The following is a 9,654-nucleotide window of genomic DNA, read 5'->3' on the forward strand; positions in this document are numbered from 1 at the left end:
ATCCCTTTCGAGAAAAATTGTATGGTCAGCTTCACACTGGTTAGATTCAATTATTCTCGCTGCATCACCAAACTTCTGGAGCCAAACCTTGGGCGACTGCTTTAACCTATAAATAGCCATTTTATAATTTGTTTATTTCCGTTCCATTCCTGCCGCCTAAAACCTAGATGAGCTTCCATGCACACTTTTCTTTAACATGTGTAACACTCCGGCCCAAATCAGCCCAAAAAGCCAAAGCATTACAAAAAAAAAAAAAAAAAAAAAAAAAAGAAAACAGAGGAATCGGGAGGAAGAAGACTCCCGTTGAGAGTCTTCTTCCCACCGTGAAAAGGAGAGAGGAATCCGAGTAAAAAACGGATTCCTCCTCTATAAAACCCCCTTTCCCCTCCCTTTAGGTCTTTATCACGGGATTTTGAGAGATTTTTAAGAAATTGAGGGATTTTTTTCAAGAGGATCCGCGGGTTCTTAGATGGAAAAGAAAAAAAGATTGCCGGAGTTCTTCTCGGCTGCCGGAGCTCGAGGTGAGCCCCTCCCCTTCTTCCTCTCCCTCTTCCCTTTCTCCCCTGGCCCAAAGCTCGCCGCCGGCCATCGACTTTGCCGAAAATCAGTCGCAAAAGAATCCCCTATTTTCTGAATCTTCTTTGATTTTGTCGGCCGAACCTTGCGTCGGCCGTCCATTGCCCACCGCCGCCTCTACCTGCTGCCAGACATCCGACGAAGCCACCACCTTCGCCGGAGTCAAGCCTCTGAACCCTTTCCGGTCTTCCCCTGTTTCAGCCAAGGGAGGCCGCGGGAAGAAAAGAAAAGAAGAAGGAAGAAGAAGAAGAAAAGAAAAAGAAAAGAAAAAAGAAAAAAAAAAGAAAAGAAAAAGGAAAAAGAAAAAGAAAAAAAAGAAAAGAAAAGAAAAGAAAAAGAGAAAGAAAAAAATAAAAATAAAATAAAATAAAAAGAAGAAGAAGAGAGAGAATTTTTTCTCTCTCCTTTTTCTCTCCTTTCTCTCTTTTTTCTCTCTCCTCTCTCTACCTTCTCTCTCTATATTTTCTCTCTCTAGACTTTTCTCTCTCTTTATGAATTTTGTCTCTCTAGAGTCTTTCTCTCTCTCTGATTTCATCACAGATCCTAGGATAAATTTGAAATAAAAATATGATGATTTGAAATTGCTCCGAAATTCGTGCGGTAGATCTGATCCCAGTCCGATCCTATTTGAAATTTGTAACACTTGATTCATATTAAGTCACCCTGATAGGATCTCTGATGGTCTCGACCATGATTGCCTCATCGGAAGGATACGAAAGTTTCTCTCTCCACTTTCTCTCTCTACTTTCTCTCTCTAGAATTTTCTCTCTCTTCATAATTTTCTCTCTCTAGAAGTCTTATGGATCAGTGAAGATCCAGATACATAGACAAGTCCTAATTTTGGTTAATCCTAAGAGAGATCCTCGATCTGTATTATTAAGATCGATTATCGGTAATTTTCTCCATATATGATCTTTATATTTGATCAGGATTACGAAGAGATGATTGTCTGCAAATGATATCGAGTGGAATATTTTGTTAAAGAAATTCATAAATCAAAGAAGAACATTGATTTCTGTGTTTGGATCGGTCACCGGTAAAGGTAAGAATCCCTGTACATGATCACTATTATGTATATGCTATTTTGCTGTTGGTCTTGCATCGTTGGTTTTGCATCGTCGGATTTGAGATCGATGAATTTATTATACCTGGATACTGTTATTTGATTTTGAGCATGAGTATGTTATGTCAATATATATGTATCAGAGATTGATGGCATGATTATATGGATATGACATATCTGAATTGATCATAATGCAAGACAGAATTGATTGATGAAATCAACACATAATGATTAACTGAAAAGAAAGAGATATATGGTATGGACTAGCCTTGTCATGTGGAACAACCGGCCAGGACCTTATGCCTGGGACAGCCCGCCAGGAGCTTATGCCTGGGACAGCCCCCACTGGCTTACAGGTGGATCAGCCGGCCAGGAGCTCATGCCTGGGACAGCCCGCCAGGAGCTTATGCCTGGGACAGCCTCTCACGGGCTTTGGTACGTGGGACAGCCGGTCAGGAGCTCATCCTGGGACAGTCTTGAAAGACTTTTTAAGTGGATTCGATCCGGATGATGACTGAGGTATAGAATTGGATAGTCCAGAACCAGAAAGAAAAGGTTAAAAATTATGTGATTATGAAAAGAGAAATGAAAGATAAGGCATGAAACAATTGTTGAACAAAAGTGTTTCACCTGTTAACATATAATGATGCATTTATGTTAACAAGACAGAAAATTTATGAATGTTTGCATTATTCTGGAAATTGAACATGAGATTTTATATTTTATTGCTTATCCTTATTTTCAGACTATATTACTATATCAGTGTGATATGAGAATTCTTACTGGGCTGTAAAGCTCACACCCTTTTATCTTTCTTTTTCTTTTCAGAGATACAGGATGTTCATGATTGGCCATGGCTTAGATTTATGGGTGAGTAGATGGATAGATAGAGTGTTATAGTACCTGATCAGAGAACTGAAGAAATTTAATTTGTACCTATACAAAATTTTATGAATTATTGTTGAAATTAATTGTTATGGATGTTAAGGTTGTAATATTTATTTTTGGCCTTGCATATTCTTTAGGGCTTGCTCTAAGGAGTGTGCGGCCATCACGTATCCGACCCGGGTGTTGGGTTGGGGCGTGACAGAATGGTATCAGAGCATAGGTTATGATCATTAGGGATTATGATATAAGTGATTAGAATATTACAGAGTGATATTAGAGCTTAGGTTACGTTCATTTGGAGATAATGATATAAGTGATTAGGATATGACAGAATAGTACTAGAGCCAAGTTTAAGGTCACTAGGGATTGTCATATAAGTGATATCAAAATTTGGGATTATAATCACTAAAGTATGATTGATAATATCAGAGTTTAAGATTTTGATCATTAAAGGTATGATAAAATGATATTAGAGTTTAGGTTATGATCACTAGGAAATATGATTTAAGTGGTATTTGAGTTTAAGGTTATAATTATTCAGAATTGCAATTCTAGTGATATCTGAACTTAGGTTATGATCATGAGAACATGATAGATATAAAAGAAAAGATTCAATATTTAGATTTCGAATCAATAGATATTAAGATGAAATTTAGGTATAAGTGGCATATTATATCTATAATAGAATTGATGAGTTATATTTTAGATTTCAATTAGTAAGGTTGACCTAAGTATGAAAAGAGTTGATCCTTGGAATGAAGTGGGAGGTATTGATAAGTTATGTTGAGTATACTAGAGGATTTTGGAATGTAAAACTTATATGATTGAAGATCATGATATTTTTTTTTATTATTTCGGTGATAATTATCTGAGCATTATAAATTTTGGACTTATCAAAAGAAAGTTAATTAGGGTATGATCTAAGAAGAAATTACATCATATGAGAGAGAAATATTTTTGAACATTGAATCTATAAGAGGTCATATAAACTCAATTTAGATGAAAAAAATATATATATACATATATATACTTAAATTTTATTATGAGAATACAAGATACACATCTTGGTGAAATCTTTGGTCACTCAAAATATCATATTCTGAATATGATTCCTTGATCTTTCAAGTTGCATTAAATTTCAAGTCAAAAGCTTACTCTTCTAAGTGGTTCAAAAGTATTTTGATATTATTGTTAAATTAAAGAAGAAAATTTATTGTGTCAGAGAATGATATACAGGTTATGATGAAATCTTTTTAATAATTCATATTACTATCTTTGGATTAGATTTTTTTTGTGATTATTGAAGATGGTGAAGTGTATTAATCATTCAAGTCAAAGTTTGGATTTTTAAATTAAATTAAGATATCTTGCTAGTGTTAAATTTTGAATGACTTATACCAGGGACAAGATTTTCTATGGATTTATTGATTAATATTAAGGGTTGTGATGAAGAGAGCTCTATAAGAAATAATCAAGTTGATTCTACTCATAAGGATGTTGGCTTGAGTTCTTTTAGTTGTCAAGTTAGAATTAATTCTTTTAAAAAGAAAGATTGATTTAGAAATTATCTAAATGATTGTAAGGTAAATTTAAGATTAACTCCAATTAATTCTAGACATGTCGGATTTTTAAAAAGTGATGAAACTTATGCAATGGTTTCAAATATAGAAAGTGGATCAAGATTTAATATGCTATACCCAAAAGTAGTAAAGATAAAGAAACTTAAGGTTTTGCCCTAAGTTCTATATGAAATTTGAAGGTTGGATCTATCCTGGATTGATCTAACATATAAGGATATTTTTATCTTTGATAGACTTAAATAATTTGATAAATTAATATCAGAGTGCGCAGCAAAAGCATGGTGGGTTAATTTGATTAGAAATATTAATTCTTTGATTCTGAAGATATTATGAAATATATTAGTTATAAATAAAGAATGATTTTTAATCTGATCATAGTCGGATAATTTTTGTTAGTAGGTTGCTTCATTGTAGATAATGCAAAGAAATCCTAGATATCTCAAGTTTATTAACAGCTTGATAGTTCTGTTATCAGTTCAAACTTAGAATGTCCTGACCTAGATCTCATATTTTTTTTAAATCTAATATTGTTACTCAAACTGATATAGAAGATTGAGATTTTTCTTAAGATGAGAGTCTACATATAAAATTTATTGGAAGATCAAGTGAAGAAAGAAATCGATGATTGTGAAGAGTGACCGATGATTGACGTTTATTTATTTTTCTATCAAGGGTAGTCTGAGATAATTATGAAGTTGAGTGGAATGTATTAGACAAATAATGATGGTATATTAATACAAGTCCAAAATATTACAGTTCTTCAAAAAGTTGAGAAATCCATAAAAAAGGATGAATTTGAAATTTTAAATAATTTTTGTTATAACATGATGCATGTAGATGTATACTTTAGAATATATCTCAAACAACATAACTTAATTTCGAGGACGAAATTATTTGAAGGGGGGGAGAATGTAACACCCCGCCCAAATCAGCCCAAAAAGCCCAAAGCATTACAAAAAAAAAAAAAAAAAGGGAAAACAGAGGAATCGGGAGGAAGAAGACTCCCGTTGAGAGTCTTCTTCCCACCGTGAAAAGGAGAGAGGAATCCGAGTAAAAAATGGATTCCTCCTCTATAAAACCCCCTTTTCCTTCCCTTTAGGTCTTTATCACGGGATTTTGAGAGATTTTTAAGAAATTGAGGGATTTTTTTTCAAGAGGATCCGCGGGTTCTTAGATGGAAAAGAAAAAAAGATTGCCGGAGTTCTTCTCGGCTGTCGGAGCTCGAGGTGAGCCCCTCCCCTTCTTCCTCTCCCTCTTCCCTTTCTCCCCTGGCCCAAAGCCTCGCCGCCGGCCATCGACTTTGCCGAAAATCAGTCGCAAAAGAATCCCCTGTTTTCTGAATCTTCCTTTGATTTTGCCGGCCGAACCTTGCCGCCGGCCGTCCATTGTCCACCGCCGCCTCCACCTGCTGCCAGACATCCGACGAAGCCACCGCCTTCGCCGGAGTCAAGCCTCTGAACCCTTTCCGGTCTTCCCCTGTTTCAGCCAAGGGAGGCCGCGGGAAGAAAAGAAAAGAAGAAGGAAGAAGAAGAAAAGAAAAAGAAAAGAAAAAGGAAAAGAAAAAGAAAAGAAAAAGAAAAAGAAAAAAAAGAAAAGAAAAGAAAAGAAAAGAGAAAGAAAAAAATAAAAATAAAATAAAAAAAAAGAAGAAGAAGAGAGAGAATTTTTCTCTCTCTCCTTTTTCTCTCCTTTCTCTCTCTTTTCTCTCTCCTCTCTCTACCTTCTCTCTCTATATTTTCTCTCTCTAGACTTTTCTCTCTCTTTATGAATTTTGTCTCTCTAGAGTCTTTCTCTCTCTCTGATTTCATCACAGATCCTAGGATAAATTTGAAATAAAAATATGATGATTTGAGATTGCTCCGAAATTCGTGCGGTAGATCTGATCCCAGTCCGATCCTATTCGAAATTTGTAACACTTGATTCATATTAAGTCACCCTGATAGGACCTCTGATGGTCTCGACCATGATTGCCTCATCGGAAGGATACGAAGTTTCTCTCTCCACTTTCTCTCTCTAGAATTTTCTCTCTCTTCATGAATTTTCTCTCTCTAGAAGTCTTATGGATCAGTGGAGGATCCAGATACATAGACAAGTCCTAATTTTGGTTAATCCTAAGAGAGATCCTCGATCTGTATTATTAGATCGATTATCGGTAATTTTCTCCATATATGATCTTTATATTTGATCAGGGTTACGAAGAGATGATTGTCTGTAAATGATATCGAGTGGAATATTTTGTTAAAGAAATTCATAAATCAAAGAAGAACATTGATTTCTGTGTTTGGATCAGTCACCGGTAAAGGTAAGAATCCCTGTACATGATCACTATTATGTATATGCTATTTTGCTGTTGGCCTTGCATCGTTGGTTTTGCATCGTTGGATTTGAGATCGATGAATTTATTATACCTGAGATACTGTTATTTGATTTTGAGCATGAGTATGTTATGTCAATATATATGTATCAGAGATTGATGGCATGATTATATGGATATGACATATCTGAATTGATCATAATGCAAGACAGAATTGATTGATGAAATCAACACATAATGATTAACTGAAAAGAAAGAGATATATGGTATGGACTAGCCTTGTCATGTGGAACAGCCGGCCAGGAACTTATGCCTGGGACAGCCCGCCAGGAGCTTATGCCTGGGACAGCCCCCACTGGCTTACAGGTGGATCAGCCGGCCAGGAGCTCATGCCTGGGACAGCCCGCCAGGAGCTTATGCCTGGGACAGCCTCTCACGGGCTTTGGTACGTGGGACAGCCGGCCAGGAGCTCATCCTGGGACAGTCTTGAAAGACTTTTTAAGTGGATTCGATCCGGATGATGACTGAGGTATAGAATTGGATAGTCCAGAACCAGAAAGAAAATGTTAAAAATCATGTGATTATGAAAAGAGAAATGAAAGATAAGGCATGAAACAATTGTTGAACAAAAGTGTTTCACTTGTTAACATATGATGATGCATTTATGTTAACAAGACAGAAAATTTATGAATATTTGCATTATTCTGGACATTGAACATGAGATTTTATATTTTATTGCTTATCCTTATTTTCAGACTATATTACTATATCAGTGTGATATGGAAATTCTTACTGGGCTGTAAAGCTCACACCCTTTTATCTTTCTTTTTCTTTTCAGAGATACAGGATGTTCATGATTGGCCATGGCTTAGATTTATGGGTGAGTAGATGGATAGATAGAGTGTTATAGTACCTGATCAGAGAACTGAAGAAATTTAATTTATACCTATACAAAATTTTATGAATTATTGTTGAAATTAATTGTTATGGATGTTAAGGTTGTAATATTTATTTTTGGCCTTACATATTCTTTAAGGCTTGTTCTAAGGAGTGTGCGGCCATCACGTATCCGATCCGGATGTTGGGTTCGGAGCGTGACAATATGTCTATATAAAGAAGCACCTTTTACATCCAGCTGATGGAAGGCCACTCCACATCCTCTGTTTGTATGCCTAGCTTGCTAGAATGGCGATTGGCAGGATCTTCACCATGACAAGAACCCCGTTCCTCACTTCCGTTATGTTGAGCAGCCTTCAAACCAAATTAGATTCACCTACCAGTTATGGTGTCTATATGGCTGAACTAGAGCTGATCATGGGGGTGACAATTCAACCCAAAATTTGGTGGGCTGGGACACTAAAAATAGCCCGTTGGACAGACCTAGGAAAAGCAACGAGCTCAATCTGAGAATAAGACCGGGCCTAGTTAAAAATTGGCCCGACCCAACATGAGATAACTATATATATTTAGAGAAATTCTTTGTACACCGCCTGCGGTGTAGAAAATCCGATATGGAGTGCATCACTTCCTTCGATTGAACAATATAGCCACTGCTTCCCGATATACATTTAATGTTTGTAGGTTGGTGTTTTCGTTTAAAAATTTTGTCTGATGAAAATATCCTCCATGACTTTCTGATACCTTGTATGATTTCCTAAGAATATATATGACTTCCTGTCATATGACTCCGTATGAATATACATGACTTTCTATTATATGACTTCTTGTGAATATATATAACTTTTTGTGATTTTCTATCAGCATATATGACTTTTTGTGAATATATATGACTTTCTATCAAGATACATGACTTCATGTGAACATATATGTCTTCCTGTGAACATATATATATATTTACAGAAAGTCATATATATTTACAGGTAGTCACAAGAAATCATATATATTCACAAGAAGTCATATATATTTACAGGAAGTCACTCACAGGAAGTCATACAAGATATCATAAAGTCAAAAAAGACTTTTTATGAAAGATTGTCATAATTTTGGATAGAGATAATTTCATCGTACAAATTTTTAAACGAAAACACCAACTTGCATGTATTAAATATGTGTCGGGAAGTGATGGCTACGTGGTCTAATCGGATAAAGCGGTGCACTCCACGTTGGATTTTCTACATTGCAGGCGGTACACAAAGAATTACTCATATTGGATACAAAATACCCACGGCCGAAGTTCTCAACGGGATTAGCCCTTGCGAGCTCAGCCCGGACCCCTACAGGAGCCGGGCTACGTCGCCAACTTCAACTGAAGAAGGACTCCGCCCGAACTCCCACGGGAGATGGGCTCTGTCCACAGCTCCAACCTCAAGAGAGACTCCGTCCGGACTCCTACGGGAGCCGAGCTCTATCGCCAACTTCAACTGCCGGTAAGATCCGCCCGAACTCCCACGGGAGATGGGCTCTGTCCACAGCTCCAACCTCAAGAGGGACTCCGCCCGGACTCCTACGGGAGCCGAGCTTCGTCGCCAACGTCAACCGCCGGTAAGATCCGTCCGGGCTCCTACGGGAGCCGGGCTCCGCACCTGACTTTAATTGCAGGAGGACTCCGCCCGGACTCCTACGGGAACCGGGCTCCGATCGCAACATCAACTCCAGGAGGGCTCCGCCCGGACTCCTACGGGAGCCGGGCTCCGCCCACGACTCCAACCCCAAAGGGGACCCCGCCCGGACTCCTACGGGAGCCGGGCTTCGTCGCCAACGTCAACCGCCGGTAAGATCCGTCCGGGCTCCTATGGGAGCCGGACTCTGCACCTGACCTTAATTGCAGGAGGACTCCGCCCGGACTCCTACGGGAATCGGGCTCCGATAGCAACATCAACTCCAAGAGGACTCTGACCGGACTCCTACGGGAGCTGGGCTCCACCCACGACTCCAACCTCAAGGGGGACTCCGCCCAGACTCCTACGGGAGCCAGGCTTCGTCGCCAACGTCAACCGCCGGTAAGATCCGTGCGGGCTCCTACGGGAGCCGGACTCCGCACCTGACTTTAATTGCAGGAGGACTCCGCCCGGACTCCTACGGGAACCGAGCTCCGACCGCAACATCAACCCCAGGAGGGCTCCGCCCGGACTCCTACGGGAGCCGGACTCCGTCGTCGGCTCTGACCGGTGCCGAACTTCGGCCGACGGATCCGCATTCACAAGCGCGACGCTGCAACCGCCACGATCCCGCTCCACTTCTTGCGGCAGATTCCGTGCAGCTCCATCACTCCC

Source organism: Elaeis guineensis, chromosome 4, assembly GCF_000442705.2.
Source record: "Elaeis guineensis isolate ETL-2024a chromosome 4, EG11, whole genome shotgun sequence".
Classification (NCBI taxonomy): Eukaryota; Viridiplantae; Streptophyta; class Magnoliopsida; order Arecales; family Arecaceae; genus Elaeis; species Elaeis guineensis.